Genomic DNA, 18505 nt, shown 5'->3' with positions numbered 1-18505 from the left:
CCTTACTAGTCAAGAAAATGCAAATAAAAATGATCCCGAGATTCCACCTCACACCAGTCAGATGGCTAAGATCAAAAACTCAGGTGAGAGCAGATGCTGGAGAGGATGTGGAGAAATGGGAACACTCCATCATTGCTGGTGGGATTTCCAGCTAGTACAACCACTCTGGAAATCAGCCTGAAGTTTCCTCAAAAAATTGGACATATTACTACCTGAGGACCCAGCTATATCACTTCTGGGCATATACCCAAATGATGCTCCAACATAAAAGATGTTCCAATATATAACAAGGATGTATGTTCCATTATGTTCATAGCAACCTCATTTATAATAGTGAGAAGCTAGAAAGAGCCCAGATGTCCCTCAACAGAGGAATGAATACAGGAAATGTATTCATTTATACAATGAAGTACTACTCAGCTATTAAAAACAGTGACTTCACGAAATTGTTAGGCAAGTGAATAGAACTAGAAAATATCGTCCTGAGTAAGGCAACTCAGTCACAAAAGAACATACATGGTATGTACTCCCTGATTAGTAGATATTAGGAAAGAACTCTGAATATCCATGATACAACTTACAGACCATATGAAGATCAAGAAGAAGGAAGACTCAATTTTGGATGCTTCAGTCCTACTGAAGGGGGAACCAAATAATCACAGGAGGTAGAGGGTGGGAGGGTCTTGGAGAGAACATAGGTGAAGGAGAGGTAAAAAAGGGGATCAAATCAGATGAAGGGAATGGAGAAGATGTACAGAGGGTCTAGAAATTGAACAAAGGTGTGTAGCCATGGGGAATGGGAAATTGGGGATAGCCACCAGAAAGTCCCAGATGCTAGGAAGGTAAGAGATTAACCAGACACAACAAAGATTATATTAGCTGAAATATCCAACAAAGGGGAGAGAAAACCTGTAGAGACCATATCCAGAGGTTAGACAAGGCCCCCATTTGAGGGAAGAGGTTACCCACCCTTCTCACAATGTTAAACAGAATTGTTCCTGTCTAAAAGAAATAGAGAAACAAAGAGTGGAGCAGAGACTAAAGGAAAGGACAGATCCATCCCATATCCTTCCACCAAACCCAGCCACTATTGCTGATGCCAAGAAGTATGTGCTGAAAGGAGCCTGATATGCATGTCTTCTGGGAAGCCCTTCCAGAGCCTTACCAATATAAATGTGGATGCTTGTGGCCAACCATCAGATTGTACACAGGGATCCCAATGGAGGAGTTAGGGAAGGACTGAAGGAGCTGAAAGAGCTCAAGGAGCTGAAGGAGTTCATTCTAGGAAGAACAAGAATATCAAACAAGCATACCTCCCAGAGCCCCGAGGAGCTAAAGCACCAACCAAATAATATGCATTGTGGGATTCATGGCTTCAGCTGTGTATGTAGCAGAGGATGGCCTTGTCTGGCATCAGTGGTAGGACAGTTCCTTGGACCTGTGAAGGTTTGATGCCTCAGTATAAGGGAATGCCATAGAGGTGCGGCAGGAGTGGGGAGGTGAGTGAGGGAGCACTGGCATGTAAGCAAGGGGGTGGAGGGTGAGATAGGGGTTTTCAGAGGGGAACCCAGGATGAAAGGTTCCTTTTGAAATGCAAAAAAATAAAACAAACAATAAAATGTTCTTAAAACAAACAAAAAAACAGAGTACATGCTACTCTTACAGAGGAGTCAATTCTGCTTCCAAACATTCAAGTAGGGATTTTAACAAGAAATTGTGCTTCCAGATCCTGAGAATCCTACAACCTATTTTTGTACTCCACAGGCACCCAGACTCATATTTGCATATACCAACATGGGCACACACACATATACAAAAAAATTAAAAGTATATATAACCAAACTAAATCTTAAAAGGAAGATTAGTGAAGTACAGAAATGGGATTAAGTTGTAAGAAAAAGGACAACACAAATAATCAATAAAATGTTTAGATCTTCAAAAAGATAATTAGTATTAACATATTTTTTAGTAAATAAAGACTACACAAAGGAAATTTGGATTTGAATAGGAAGATTCACCCTCATACATACAGGCTTATGAAGTTATATACTATTTTCCTAGCTGGTTAAACTGTTCTAGGAAATTGTGCAACATTTAGGAGATATAGCCTTACTGAAGTAAGAATTTTGTGAGTGGTTGAGGCAAGTACCTCAGGGTTTATATTGCCATAGTCCTTCCTACTCATTCTTTGCTCTCTAACGCAGCTAATATGTGCTCTCTCAGTTTTCTGCTCCTGTCATTATGTTATACATTTCTGCCATGTTGGACTCTTTATCTTTATAGAATTATAAGCCAAATCAACTCTCCTTAAAGTTGTTCATGGTCATGGACCTATACCATTGCAATTGAAATGGATCTAAGATAAGGCATAATGTCAAAATTAATAAAATTAGAGAAAAACATTTCTCAGAGAAAATCATAGAATCAATAGAGGGTACATTGAAACATATATTCCAATAAAAAGGAAAATGGAAGAAATAGAAAAAGTAAAAATATATTAAGAAACAAAATTGAACAAAGATGATATAACACATCAATGGTAAGCAAGAAAAATAAAGTAATACTAAAATTTTTCTATCTTTTGCTCAAAAAATATCTAGGTCTCAATGAACATGTTGATGAATTTACTTAGACCTATCATAATTTTTTCGAAGTAGCCTGATATATAGAATGGAGAGAATTACTTTAAACTCATACTAAACAGTCATTGTTACATTAATATTAAATATAGATAAGAATTTTACAGGATTCAAAATATAATGACCATTTTCCAACAGGAAAGCAGATGACAAAATTCCTCAATAAAATTCATTCAGATGAAGTTTAAAATCTCATTAAAAGGATCATGCACTATGATCAAAATCTTTTCATTACAGAAATACAAAAACTATTCAACATATATAAAAGCTAAACTTTATATAAGGTATTTACAGAACAATGGATGAAAGTTACATAATTATTCTCATAGATTCAGAAAAAAAAAACCTTTGAGAAATTTAATATTCTTTCATGACAAAAAAAAAAAAAAAAGAAAAAAAGAAAAACTAGGAATAGAAATGCCAAACAAAATTGTGATGAAGTCATTGTGTTCCATATTATACTAAATAGTAAATCTTAAAACATGTTTTACATAAATAAATATCAATACAAGTTTTTCTACTTTTACTTCTCTCACTTGATATAGAGCTTGAAATTTTAGTTATAGAATTAAAGCAAGAGAAAAAAATAAAAGAAGTCAATAAAAATAAAGTCAATCTACCCTTATTTTTATATGGTATGCTCTTGCATTTAAAATCCAGTCATATTTTTGCTAGAAGACTATCATATCATAACGGAACTTCAATAAAGGTAAATGCTATTGCTACTTTTTCTTTTATTTTCAACTTCCTGAAATCTTGAATAATCTGTGAAGAGTCTCATCTTTTTTTGGCCTGGGAGAACACCAGTGGTTAATTGTCTTGATTAAATGAATTGCATTGAAATGACAGCATACACGTGGGCAGCATCACCTCCCTGGGTTGAGTCCTGAAATATAGAAATAGAAAAGTTTTGTTTTGTTCCCTGTCCCTAATTAAGAGTGCAATTTGTTCAGTTCCCTCAAGCTTTTACTGCTGTTATTTCTGTCTCATGATGGAATACTACCTAGAATTTTCAGTAAAAGTCAACACTTCCTCCTCCAAATTGTTTTCATTTGGAAGTATAATTTTAGAAATAGAAAATAAAATTAAGGGAATGGACACATAATTGCAAAAATAGGAAAGAAAATTAAGGAAATGAAGAATACAAATTAATATATAAAACACATTTCCTTTTAGACATTAATAATAGGCATAACAAAATATTCATTAAAATAATGTCATCCAAGATAATCTTTAAAATATCTAGCAGTAGTTATACTCAGATTGTCAAAAGTGGTCTACAGTGAAAACTGAACAGAACATCAGTGGTGAAGAAGACACTGAGAAATTTCTAGAATGAATACTGCTATAATGGCCATGGAAAATGATATACAAAAGCAATACAATATTTTCTAAAAATTCTTTGGCATGACTTATAAAATTATAAAAACTGTTCTAAAATTTGTATGAAAACGCAAAAGTGCACTTTCCAAATAAGTCATAATGAAGACAGCAATGCTAAAGATACGGTAGTACCCAAGTTCCAAGTCAACATAAACCTATGGGGAAAAGAGGCTAAGTAGATGAATGTCATAGAATAGATAAACAAAATGAAACCTACACATATATAGTCAAACTAACCTCATCATAGGGCTTAGGGCTTAAAACATATGAGAATAAAGTATCAGTTTTTACAAATTATATAGGGAAAAGGTGATAACTACACTGAGAATATTGAAAGGGGCTTCTAATAACTGATGCTTACGGACAGGAGCCTACCATAATTGTCTTCAGCTGCTTACTAAAACAGATGGAGAGACCCATATCTGAACAATCAGTAGAGCTTGGGGACTCTCCCCCACCCCTGGTCTAACCACATCCTAGGGCCTCAAATCTCTCAAGGGTTAGGTGCTTCTTCTTTTTCCACTGAGGCCAGACCTAGAAGTCCTCTACCATATGTGTTGTGGTCCTCGGACCAGCTCCTGTATGCTGCCTGGTTGGCGGCTCAGTGTCTGAGAGATCTCAGGGGTTCAGGTTAGTTGAGGCTGCTGGACTTCCTATGGGGTAATTCTTCTTCCCAGCTTCTTCTAGACTTTCCCTAATTAAACCACTGGAATCCTCAATTTCAGTACAATGGACGGGTGTAAGTATCTGCATCTGTCTACATCAGTTACTTGTTGGGCCTCTCAGATGACAGCCATGCTAGGTAGGCTCCTGTCAGTAAGCACACCATACCATCAGTAATAGTGTCAGGCCTTGCAGCCTCCCCTTGAGATGGATCCCAAGTGGGCTAGTCACTGGACCACCCTTCCTTCATTCTCATCTCCATCTTTGCCGCTACAGTTCTTTTAGTCTGGAACAATTCTGGGTCAGAATTTTTGACTGTGGGATGGCAATGGCATCTCTCCACTTGATACCCTGTCTTTCCACTGAAGGTGAACTCTATGAGTCCCCTCAACTCGCTGTTGGGAATTCATCTAAGGTCCTTCCCTTTGAGTCCTGAGAGTATTTTATCTCCCAAGTCTCTGGTACTTTCTAGAGGGTTCCCTGCACTCACACCTCACGAGGTTGGATATTTCTATTCATTCTGCTGGCCCACATGGTTTCTGTCTTGTCTTGACATCTAATACTTGATCATATTTCCCTTTTTTAGTCTCCCTCCCCTCTTCCACCCAGGTTCCTCCTTCCCTCTAACCCCAGTGACTTTTTTTTTCTCCCTCAAAAGTGGAATTGAAGCATTCTCTCTTGTGTGCTTCTGCTTATTAACCTTCTTGAATTCTGTAGATTGTTTTCTAGGTGTTCTGTGGGTTTGGGGCTAATATCCACTTTTGAGTGAGTACATAACATTTATATGCTTTTGAGTCTGAGTTATCACATTCACGATGATATTTTCTAGTTTCGTCCATTTGCCTGCAAAACTCATGATGTCCTCTTTTTAATAGCTAGATAGGATTCCACTGAGGAAATGAATGACATTTTCTGTATTCATTTTTTATTTGTGAGACAACTAGATTTTTTTCAGCTTCAGGCTATTACAAATAAGGCCTCTATGAAAATAACGGAGCATGTGTCCATACGGTATGGTGGGGCATCTTTTGGGTATATGCCGAATAGTGGTATATCTGGGTCTTTGTGTAGACCCAATTTCAATTTTGTGAGGAAACTCCCTTATAGAATTTGGACAGGCCTTGAGAGCCCTGAAGGTAATAGGAACTCCACAGAAAGACCAACAGAGGCAAATAACATGGATGTTTAGGGGTTCTCAAAGACTGAATCACCCACCAAAGAGCATACATGGGCTGCGTGGAAACCCACGCATGTATGTAGCAGATGTGCAGTCAGTCTTCGTGTGAATCAGCCAACATCTGGAGTGGGGACTATCCAAGTGCTGTTGCCTGTATGGGGCATCCATTCCCCATCATGGCTGCCTTCTCTGGCCTCAGTGGAAGAGGATGTACTTATCCCTGCAGAGACTTGATATACTGGTGTGGGTGGATGTCCAGGATGCAGGAAGCCTACAATCTCTCAAAGGAAAAGAAGGAATAGGAGGAGGGCTGTGTAAGGGGCATACCAGGAGGGGTATGATAAAAATCATGATAAAAGAGGAATAAGTATACTAATTAATTTACAAAAATGAATGCTGTACCAAATACCTTCTAAATTCTAGCCTCTCCACTGCTATATTAATAGAGACTTCAGACTTATTTTCGAAAATTTGATTTTACAGTTGATAAAAGTTGACAAACTCCTAACTAGTCAAAATAGAATGAGTGACTATGGACTACTCAGCCACAAATGTGATATTTATATCATACTCGATTCCCAAAGCTTGGTGATCACATTACAAAAGATTTTAGAAATTTTGTGAGAACAAGGTCAGGGGAATTGGAGCAAAACAGAAACCTATGAAAATGACAGGAGCACATACAAACTCACAGCAGCTGTAGCTAGCAGTATGAACAAGTCATTAACTGCATGAAACAAGTCATGAAATTAGAAGCATCTTAAATATATATTTATGACATCTGGGCGAGGAAGAGTCCACTTTTTTAAGAGTGTTCCTGGTAGGTTGACCACTCTCCACTGGATAGTCTCACCTCTCAAAGACCATGAACAGCACAAACTTTAGTCAATAGGCAATTAATATTTAAAAAGAGGACAAAACATTGGGGAATAAGGGAGTTAAGTTAAACCTGGAAAGATTTAAAGAAAGAGTTGGATATACACATGATCATATACATTGTTTGGAGTTCTCAATTAATTAAATTTTATAAAAAAATAAAATATGTGGCATATATGTACAAAAAACATATTATTTATCAGAAATAAAAATGTAAAATCACAGAGTTTTCAGAAAAAAAAAAAAAAAAAAAACAGAAGGAAAAGACTTTGGAACACCAGACTGTGTTTGTATAGTATCCCTGTAACAGACAAGTCTGATCTTAAAATGGTCACTAACTCTTATGTGACATTTATCTTCAGTTTAAAAGTAATTGTAGGGGCTGGAGAGACGACTGAGTGATTAAGAGCACCTGCTAACCTTTAAGAGTGAGTTCAATTCCCAGCAACCATGTTGAGTGGTTCACAACTAGGATATCATTCCATCTTTAGGCCCGCCACAACATATGTAGAACATACAGTTATACGACATACATATGCATACAAAATAAAATAAAAGCAAATATTAATAAATTACTGAAATTTATTTTAATGATGGAAATTCCTAAACATTAGAGAACATTATATAAAATAGGTTATGTCACATAACATAATATTTTAAATATATTTAGTATACTTATGGGATGGTTTTTAGTTTGAAATCTCAATATATATTAACTTTATTTTTGATAATGATTTGACCAAGAAAATATATTTTGAAAATCAATGCTGAATGTGCAAATATAAATTAAAGAGTAGAGGAAAGAAAACATTGAAATTTGAAAAATCTACAATATTTTTATTGTGGTAAAAATCAAACAGTTTCTTTATATTGTATTAATTCTAAATTTAAAGTTAACTGACATTAACTGTATAGATAACGTACTCTAGTTACCTCTGCTATCTATTGGCAAGGCTCTTACATTACATTAAACTGAAAATTCATATTCAGCAAGTCATTTTTCTCTTCTCTCAGTGTCTGGTAATATCTGACTCCCATTTTGTTGCTTGTTGATTTGTTGTTGTGTTAATTTAAGCAGAAATAATACATGTGAATGAGATGTCTATTCAGTTTCTTCATTGCACAATTTTCTCTGCGATTACTGACTCTCTTGGCCAGCTCTGCTTATCTTCCACAATGGCTTTTCAGTTCTATGACAAAAGTTATATGTTATTACAATGGGATTTCTTTTTGTCTAGCAGAAACAAAACTTTTAGCTACTTGACATTGTGTACTAATAACTACCAGAAGCTTCTGGTGACCATTTTGCTTTTATTATCCTTCATAACTAATCAATGCTGTGAGTCAAGATCTAGCACTTGGATCTTCCCCACATCCTACTGTTAAAACTTCTTGGTTACCTACAAGTGTGCTGAATTTTGACACTTAAAAAGACTAACTGGCATTAAAAGAATTTCCTTGGGATTTGTTTTGGTTTTCCTTTTTATTTTTTAATGATCTTGGGCTTCTACAGAGGTGAAATAGCAGCCATGATGTTTTTCAGAAGATGTCAGCCACCTTTTAGATAGGGCAAAGGTAAAAGAATAGCACTTAATTCAAGTCGTTTTAATTTAATATGTGTATTTGGAAGTAGTGCTTGATTTGTTTGAATTATTATGTCTACCATGACTTCTCCATTTTTGGAGACAGATGCAATTATATCCCAAAGAGAGAAGGAAACAATGCCATCCTAACTAGAAAGAAATACTGTAGCCATCATACCCTCTATTTTATTTACTTTTGTTTTCTTTACATTTTTAATATTATAGTTGTGAGCATTAGTTTTTCAGTTGTCCTATTTTCATTTTAGTATTTGATGAGAATTAAAATCTAAGAAATACAAATAAAAACACTTTAGTATTTTATCTTATCCTTGCCATAATAGATCTGAGGTAACAAAAATGTCAACAGATATTGCTGTGGAAGTGCAGATAGGTAGGGAACATGTCTTCACTGTTAGTGGGAGTAATAAATTATGAGGTCACTAGGTAAATCATTGGTGAAGTTCATCAAAAATCTAGAAAAACATCTACAGTCTAACTAGCTGTCTCACTCTTGGATATATTCCTAATGTTCTATATCCTACCATTGAGTTATAATATACATATATTCTTTAATATATATTAACATATATATAATATATAGTAATATATTAGCACATCATGATGTTATATATTATATATAATTTTATAATATAATAATTGCATTATGTTTTAAAATTATATTATCATATGATATGAATGATATATTATACTATAATACTACATTGTATATAATACATTATATATAATACATATTATTTTAATATAGTGTTTTTATGTATATATAGTAGCTATAGAGTATATATATATGTCTATGTTTGATATATTTATCATTCTATAAATTGATAATGGAAATGAAATACATCTGCATAAAAAGCAGTTAAAAAAGTGAAATTATGAAGTTTTCCACTAAATGGATAGAGGTAGAAATTCTGAGTGAAATAATCCAAATTCAAAAACGACTAAGAAAAGTGCATATTCTTTTTCTTGAGATGGATCTGATCTTTGGATATTTTAATATGTGTCTTTAAACTTTAATACTCATCAAAGTCAAGATAGTAGTAATGGGTCATTAGTTAGTAGGATTTTTAAAATGATGTTAGAATGGGGGTGTTATAAAAGGTGTCATTTCTGAATTATAGAAAATGGAGAAATCAAGCTTTTAATGATCTGGAGGCATCAGACTCTTTCATTGTACTGGAAGTTATTGTACATACTAACAGAGGAAAGCCAAAGAGTCCTAACAACATATACACAGTAGTGAAATAATAAGAAAATGTTGAAGGAGTAACTAATGACTTTCTAACTTTACTTATGGATAAATTCAAGAGACAGAAACTCTGAACAGCACTATTACTGAGGCAAAGAACTTGTAGCCAGTGATGTTGTAGACCCCAGAATAGAACCTACTCCTATTATTTTGATAAAGGAACATGGTATTAAACTACTGACTGCTGAATGTAAATAGCTCATGAGCTGGTTAGTTTTATATCAACTTGACATAGGCTAGAGTCAATAGAGAAGAAGGAACCTCAATTAAGAAATGCCTCTATAAGATTGTAATATAAACAAGACTGTAGGTTATTTTTTTTAATTATTAATAGATGGGGAGGGCCCAGATTATTGTGTATTGTCACAGCCTTGGGCATGTGGTCCTGGTTTTTATTTTAAAATAAAGGCAGACTAATTAATGTGGAGCAAGCCACTAAGCAGCACTCCTCTATGGTCTATCTACTAACTCCTGCCTCTAGGCTTCTGCTCTATTTGAGCTTTTGTTCTGAATTCCTTCAATGATGAACAGTGATTTGGAAGCTTAAACCAAATAAGCTATTTTGTCCTAGGTTACATGAGTCATGTTGTTTTATCACAGCAATAGAAACACTAATTAATATAGCTCATCTCTAGATGGGACATCTACATCATACTCCCTATATTCAGGGATCACTGTGAAAGATTGAGAATATTGTAAAATGTAGAAGACATATATGTCAGTAACAAAAGATTATTTGTCACACATGATAGCACAATTTCACATATAAACTCAACTTGTAATGTTTGTGACATCAAACACAAGACGTATACAAAATCAAGGTAGACAAAATACCAGCATGGAACGTAAAGGGTTGTGATGGCCACAACGTCCTAATTCTATCTGAGGAGCTATTGGAAATTAATGGCTTCCTGGGAAAAGGAAAGTTAGTTTTCTTAAATCATCTTTCCTCTAAGAGACTATTTATTCAAGAATTGATGGTTCTATACCCAGGAGTGTACTGGTACTTAGGTGTCTCATCATGACAATAGAAAAGGTAAGTAGACAGTCTGACTATTAATTGTGAAAATCCAACTAAGGTAGTACCTCCTACTCATACTTCTATACTCAATATTTTATTTTTTTGTTTGAGAATTTTGCAAGTGCACATGATATACTTTACCAAGTATCTTTACCAGTTATTTACTTACATTTTCTTACCTATCCTATGAATACTAGTTTCTCCATATTTCATATGCTTTTATTTGTAAGCATGCTGAGTCTGGTCATCGGTACTAGTACATGACATATGAATGGGCTTGGCGGGATTTAAGAAGAAAATAATAGTAAGTTGGAATCAAAAATGTTTTTAAAAATATTTCTTCTGGACAGTATGGTGGCCCAGAAATGCAAACATAATTGCATGTTTCTCAGTTTTCTTTGGAGACCAGAGTGTGAAGTACCGTCAGTGAGTAGGCAGTATATTATGCTGTATATTTATAGACTTAAATTTTAAAGAAATGTTAGTTGTAACAAACCTTATCCAAAATGTGCCATGCATATTTTAATGAAAGATGACATGTATTTGCACAAAATTTCTCAGGCACATTAAAGTATAAACTGAAGTACTTACCCTTATTTTCTTCTAAACTCCCTCCAAGCCATCTCACATTGTTATTTTAATTTTTTTTTGTGTTGTACAAAAATACAAGCTTAAAAAATCTGAAGTTTTAGTAATCACAAATACAAATGATTCTATCTGGGTGGTGTTTGGGTTCTCAGTGCCTCAAAGTCCTCAAATAAAGTCTCCATTTTTTGATGTAAAGGACAATATAAAATTCCTTATTTTGCTAATGCTGAGAGTGCACTGTTGGATGCATGCATTTGACCAGTGACCAGAAGGAAAGGCATGTTTCACAGGCTCAGTAACAGACAAATCTGTGCAGGCACCAACTGTGTGGAACTCCCTCCTCCTAGCAACAGCCAAGTCCAGGTGTATTTCCTAGGCAGGAGCTTCTAGCTTGTGTTCTCTAGACAAAAAGGTACCGACAGTTTAGTCAAGTTATCATTAGGTTTCACTAGAATGTGGTTCATTTTTCTATTCACTTTTTGATTTCAAGGCATATATATGTAGCTGAAGGAGCAATCTAGCCATTTCTTCCATTTTTGTCTCCACTTTACTAGACTCCATCCTTAAAGACCTCTTCCAAACCTTCCATGCCTTCACTATATCCCCTTGCTACATCCACAATCCTTTTCTCTCAAGTTAGGCTGGTCCCCATTCTCAGTGCATCTCTATCCTTCATGTGCTAATTTATACATGAGGTCAGTTAATGTTGGGCCTCAGTCTTCTTTCAGGGTACCCATTTGGGGTGAGGTTGTGCTAACTGGGGCTCCAAAGCTACCCATCATGACTGAAAGACTCTGATTCTTCCATTGTCCACCCAAGAAACTGTCACCTGAGTTTAAATAAACAGTAGAGTCTGGTTTTGAAGACCTATTTCTGTCTCTCGGGTTTTCCCATTCTCCTGAGGATCAGGGGTCTTGACTATCCTGGCTATTCCCAGCCTCTTCAGCCTGTCTACCAAGTTCTTCTTCAGCTGGTCAACATCAGGAGGGGCCCTTGAATGTCTCAAGACGAACATTTCTTGCAGGAATGTTTCAGCTGGTCGGGAAGCCAAGACATTGTGTGGTGGTGTGGACAGGGTAGCCAGGGCCTTGGCTGTAGGAGGGGTTTTCTGAAGCTGGGCTATGTTACACTTTAGTGGAGATGCCTCTCTCCTGCAGGTGTTTGGCCAAGTTCCTTGTACTGAATGTTATGGTGGAGTCGTTCTGATTTGTGATAGATTCAGCAGTGCTTAGTTTATAGGATGCAGCAGGAGAGTTCACAGCTGAGACAGATGAGCTGCTTGTACTACTTCCACAGTAAAGTGATGGGAAACCAGAGCTAGGGGTGACATAAGTGATGTCAGAGTGGTGTAAGATACTGCAGGCGGTGAAGGTGAATGTCGAGATCATGAATGACAGGCATTTTCCTGGGTTCGAAGTTTCAACTGTAAACAGTCCACCTGCTGAGGCCACAGGCCGCAATAAGATCACTGTTTACTCGCATGGGCAGTGCAGGCTTCTGCTTCAGTTGAAGAGGCTGCTGAATTGGAAAAGTGATCCCCTCTTCATCCGAGATGAGATAGACAACAGCCTTGGGCATCTGTGTGAAGCCTTTAGTAATGATACCTGGTCGTGGATCAAGAATGGTTCTCAGGTTTTGTTGAACGAGCTGTTGCCAGGGGCTTGACGATCTGTAACTTTTCTGGCATGAAGCCTCAAAGGCCTATGTCCTTCGTCTCCTACTGGTCACTACAGACTGACGCAATGTTCTCAGTAGGGGCATCACAGCTGTTAACTTCTTCTTCCTGTTCAGCCAGAATCTGGATCTTCTGTTTCTATTCTTCAGCAAAGAACTGCTTCTCAGGAGTGTTTTGTTCTTTGTTTGCTGGACACCAGATTCAAAGGGCTTTGCTGTCACGATGAGACTTAAAGGTTGGAGCCTGGTATGGGTCACAGAACTGGGATTGTGCCAGAGCAGCCCCGAGTGTCATTGGCAACCTTGACAGTATCAAACACTCGTCTCTACTGGGACATTTGTTTAAAGACAGATTCCTTATCCAAACTCAGCTTTTTTCACATGGTTTCTTCAATCTCAGCTGCCAAGGATTCCCCCATAAAAACTGTACAACTGGGAGAAGCAGAGATGAGTAGAAGGGCCAGATTAGCTACGGGGCTCTTTTAATTTCTTCTTGGAACCATGTAACCTTCCCAGGTACTCCATGTTTCTCTTCTGTAACTCGTGAGGCTCCATTGTTAGCTGTCACCGGGCATCTTTGGAAGCCTGCAGGTGAAGTCTTGGTTCTTCCTTCTTGATCACATGTTCTTTCAGTTCGTGCTGAAGGTCTACGATCTGAGACAGCAGAGAAGAGATCTCTTCTTGGCACCAAAGCAGCTCATCACTCTTACCCGACACTTTTTCAGTCATTCTGAACATCTGTGCATTGGTCATTGACTAGATGTTGTTCCTTCTCTTTATAGGTAAATGTATCTGTCTTGATATGACAAGCCTTGGATTTCAGGGCCATGTTCTCTACTTCCAGTTCCATGAGCTTCTCATGCAGCATGTCCAGCTGCAGCAGACCTTGTGATTCGCTGAAGGACTCATTGAACCGCAGAGGTATGGATCAGCTAGAATCAGTTTCACTCTCCTCAGGGGCAATGGAGACAATTCGGAGCAGCTCATTTTTCTTGGATAGTTTGTGCTGCATCTGATTAACTTGATCAAAGGCATGTGCCAACTGCTCCTCCAGAGCTTCATTCTGCTCAGATAAGACATGGTTCCACCTTAGGAGAGCCTGCCCAATTCAAGCAGCTAGCTCTAGATCTTAGTCCTTCCTCTGCCAGGAGGTGTGTGACCATTTCAATGTCATTGTAAGTTTTGATCATTTGCTCTACTCTGCCTGTACCTAGAATCGTGTAATAGAATGTCTCTACAGCAAGTATTGGAGAAAGGGTCTCAGCTGCATCCTGCTTCTGGAGTCAACTCTTAGCTTATACCTTGTCAGCTGTTCTTCTAGCAGGTTTACCATTTCAAATTCAGGGAAGTCCTCATTGGAGCAGACATCAGTGATGCTCTCCGAGTCTGTTGTTGCTACTCCTGAGGTTTTCTTCACCTGTTCGTGATGTGAAAATGGCATTCTGGGATTGACTCATGCAGCATCCTTTCTTGCTTTGTTTGTAAAGGGCAGCTTGTGTATGAAACAAAGTAAAGGAAATCCATTCAGACATTTAGTATAGAAATGGATGTGGTCATATGGCTATTTTCTTTAGGACAGATTTTCTGCGATGAGTCAGGTGACATCTGCAGCATTGAGTGCTCTCCTGTGGTTACCAGGGTAGTCATTTCCTGTGATCCAGATCTTGAGGAATAGTGGCTATAAATCCCAGAAATAAATACTATACTAATGTAAAAGATTATAACTTCAGCTTAGTAACAAATGTAAGGATTTCTACCAAATGAGATTATGGCTGTACAACTTTAGCTAATTTCTCCCTGTTACGTTAAGACCATTTCTAAATTCCTCAGAAAGACATCCTCAGAACAACCACCCTCATCCCCCAAGTCCACAGCATTGGATCAACCACTCTTCACAACTTCTTCAGGCTGACTGAATATGGGTGTTGAGATATCTTGAAGGGAAAATGAGGGAGTTGGTTAGGCCTTAAGAAAGTCACACCGATTACTGTAGTGTCTGATGTCTGTCCTGACTGGATCTGGCTGAAAGTCCATGTTTTCGGGAGTTTAAGCAGGCCAGTTCAGCATTTCTGACGATGAGCCTCACCAACCCTGTGCATTCTATAATATATAAATCTCAAAACAAATTTTAGTATCATCAAGATTGTGTGTGTGTGTGTGTGTGTGTGTGTGTGTGTGTGTGTGTGTGTGTGTATTGTATCAGTCCATGCAGGCTACAGACTGGTTAGGATGAAATTTTTTTCTTTTTTTATTTTACTCTTTTGAATCTAGTTATTCAGGAGGTCTTCCTCTATGAAATCTGATCCCTATGTGGATATTCTCTTTACTTGGTACTACTTCTTTAAAAAGGTTGTCTTCTCACGAATCAAATGGTAGCTATATAAGTTTATTTTTGGTTCCTTTATTTGATTATTCTATGTTTCTGCTTTTTTTTTTTTTATAACATCATGCTGTTTTCTCACTAAGAATTTAAAGTAGTTTTTTGTTATTATTCATAATGGTGCTCTCTTTGCTCATTCTCGTTTTGGATATTAAATGTTTGCCTTCTTTCTATATGAATTTTAGTGTATTCCTCATTGTGTAAATAATCTCAACAGAAGATTAATAGAGCTTTCATTGAAGCTATAGATTGCTTCTAGTTATACAGAAGTTTGTAAGGCAATAATTCTGATCTCCCATGAATGAAGACTATCTTTATATATTTTGGGGTATTCGTTTAAATCTTATCATACATATTTATATTTTTAGTTATATAATTTTTTTCAATTTGTTGTTTGGGTTTTTCCTAGGTATTTATTTTTTTACCAAAATTTAATAAAATAAACAAACAAATAAATAAAACAAATTAACTTAGAAAACAAAGAGCAAACTAACCTTTGTAGCTCTAGCCAGAATAAGAAAACGAAAGGAACAAATCTAATAAATAAATGAATGAACAATGCATTGAAAAATTTCCCATCGGTTAAAATGGAAATTATGCCTCACAAAAGAAATTTTCAAAAAGATGGTTTTATATTTGGTTACAGGACAAGGCTATATGCTCCATCATGACAGAAAAGTCATGTCTACAACAGCTTGAGACAGCTGGTAATATTGTATCTGTATTCAGAAAACAGAGAGCAATGGACCTTTATATTCTCTTTTTCAATTTCTCAACTGCTTTTCTAATTTGTATTTGTGTGTATGCATATGTATATATATATATATATGTATATGTATATATATATGTATATATATATATAATTTTCCAATAGAAGTCAATACAAGTACCATATATACAAATATATGTATTATATTCCTGTGAATGCATAGTCATAGGCCTGGTTTCTATATGATTTTATATCTTGCAAATTGATAATATAGCACATCCACTCTTTGTCAAGCTAGCACCCAGACATGTAGTATTTAAGCCATATATCCAACCTCTAGTAGTTTGAATGAGAATGATAATGATTCCCATTGGCACATAGGCTTGAAGGTAATATTTCTGTTGCTTTATTTATACTAACAAATAAAAATATTTTGCTATATGTTTTGTCAAAATTACACTTTTTTGTATTAGAAATTTAAATTAATATTTATTACTAAAACTTATGTAATTGTATCTATTTATTTATATGAAATATGAGATGGGATACTTAAAAGTATAAGTATTTGTATTTATTTTGTTAAGAAAAGAAAAGAAACCATTGTCTTAAAGTAGAATTACTGGTTTATTTTAGAGTATGGAGAGACAATATCAAGGGCAGAGCTGATTAGTTAATAAATATGTACAAGGTTTCTAAAAGGTGAAGCTACGAAAAGAAATTTTGCATACAATCACACTGGATTAAAATGGAGGAAAAAAAACACTAAGTTTCCCTAGTAAGTTGAAAAAATATTAAAAATATGATGACAGTGAAATTATTTTAGAACTGATTATGTCACTGAACTAGACAAGAAGCACAAGTAGTTTAATGAAAATTCTCTAGTATGGAAAAAACCTCAAATTCATTAGAGAGTAGTTGATTTCTCCCATAAGAGTCATGCCTCTATTGTACAACTGGTTATTCATTTCCTGGAAAGTTGATGCTCATAGGGTTTACAGCTACATATATTTAGAAGCCTTCTCTACCTCAGAAGCCTACATAGCACCTTTAGGCTCTATGACACAGATACAAAAAGGAGGAAGATTCCATCCCAGTTCTACTTTAATTGCAAAGAAAGCATGGAAAATCTTCAAAAACAGGCTATTTTACACTAGCTAATTTTTGGTACCCATGAATAATGGTAAAAGCCTATACTGAAGGTGAAGTTTTAAGACCAGTACGGTCTCCTTAACTAATACATCTTAAGAAGTTATCTAACATCTGATACTCAGTACTAGAGATTGTAAGTTAGTATACATACATGAGGGAGAAAGAACTTCAGAAGTTTGTCATATTGAGTCTAGATTTACTCCCTGATTATATTTCCCAGAGCCATTTGGCTAGTCTCCTAGTAAGGTTCCCAGATCAGAGGAGCAGAGCTTGTAGAATTCCAGGTCTCCTACTAGGTTAATTCACATGAACAAGTGCTGTACAAGGTCGTTCGTTAAACAGGGGTGGTAGAGATGACAGGGATATGGGCTTTCAATATAAATGGCTGGGCTGTGAAGGATGGACTTTTGGAGTAGGTCCTGGAGCCTTTCCTAACTTTCTTATTTAATATGAGGTCGGTATGATGCTTTTCATTGCCAGAAAATTAAGTGAGCATACACTGGGTTTGCCAATAACAATTTCCTGTGATTCTGTAAGTAAGCAGAGATCTTACAAAGGGTTGGTTAAAATTTCACTATTGTTCTACATCAAGGACCCCTTTGCTATTTTGCCTATACCACTATTGTTTTCTGAATAATTTTCCCTGAGTATTTTAATAATATTTTAATTAAGTTAAGGTGAAAAATATCTGTAACTTAAATTTGTATTTATCTTAAAATATATAAGAATTACACCTTCATGGAGACAATGGGAAAGGGAGGGGGTTGAGATTATGGGAAAGGAATAACATCTGAAATGTAAATGCAAAGAACTTCCAATAAGAAATTTTTGAGGAAAAACAATAGATTGATTTACATTTATACATTTATAACTAGACCTCTTGTTGGATAACCTTGGTAACAATCAGAAGTTGGCTACATGGAACATCGAACTAGTCTATAAATTTGAGAACTATCTAGAGATGTGCTGCTGAGTAGATATTTTCATAATACAAGAAGGTATGGATTTCCCTTTAACAATCGTACAGGAAAATTTAGGTTCATGAAATCCACTTAATCGAACACTATTCTGTACTTATTCTGTATCCCCCCCCCCCCGCTGCAAGTTTATGTACGGTGCTGAACAAAATAAAATGTGTCACTTACTATTTTTTCCTTATTTTATTATTACTGAGAGCTTGATTAAAACAGATCTAATGTTGCCAATTCTCAACACATGGCAACTGAATACATTAAGGAAATTACATAGTGAAAAGGAATACATGATGTGCTCATAGGAATATCTAACCATTGATTTGCAAGAATATCAAATAGATGGCAAGAATGAATGTTTGCAAACTTTATGCTCATTAGATTATTTTCTGATTTGTTTTCCAGATGAATCTGACTTGAGTCAC

General features: G+C 36.0%; 1 pseudogene across 1 annotated transcript; it reads right to left on the bottom strand.

Moving 5' to 3' along the window:
* Positions 1-11910: 11910 nt before the first annotated feature.
* LOC308416051 (trafficking kinesin-binding protein 2-like) lies at positions 11911-14328 on the bottom strand (annotated as a pseudogene). The gene has a single exon. The product of its transcript is annotated as a trafficking kinesin-binding protein 2-like (transcript).
* Between the last annotated feature and the right edge of the window lie 4177 nt (positions 14329-18505).

The sequence above is a fragment of the Micromys minutus genome (genome assembly GCF_963924665.1).
Source record: "Micromys minutus genome assembly, chromosome: X".
Lineage (NCBI taxonomy): Eukaryota > Metazoa > Chordata > Mammalia > Rodentia > Muridae > Micromys > Micromys minutus.
This window is presented reverse-complemented; position numbering and strand designations above follow the sequence as displayed.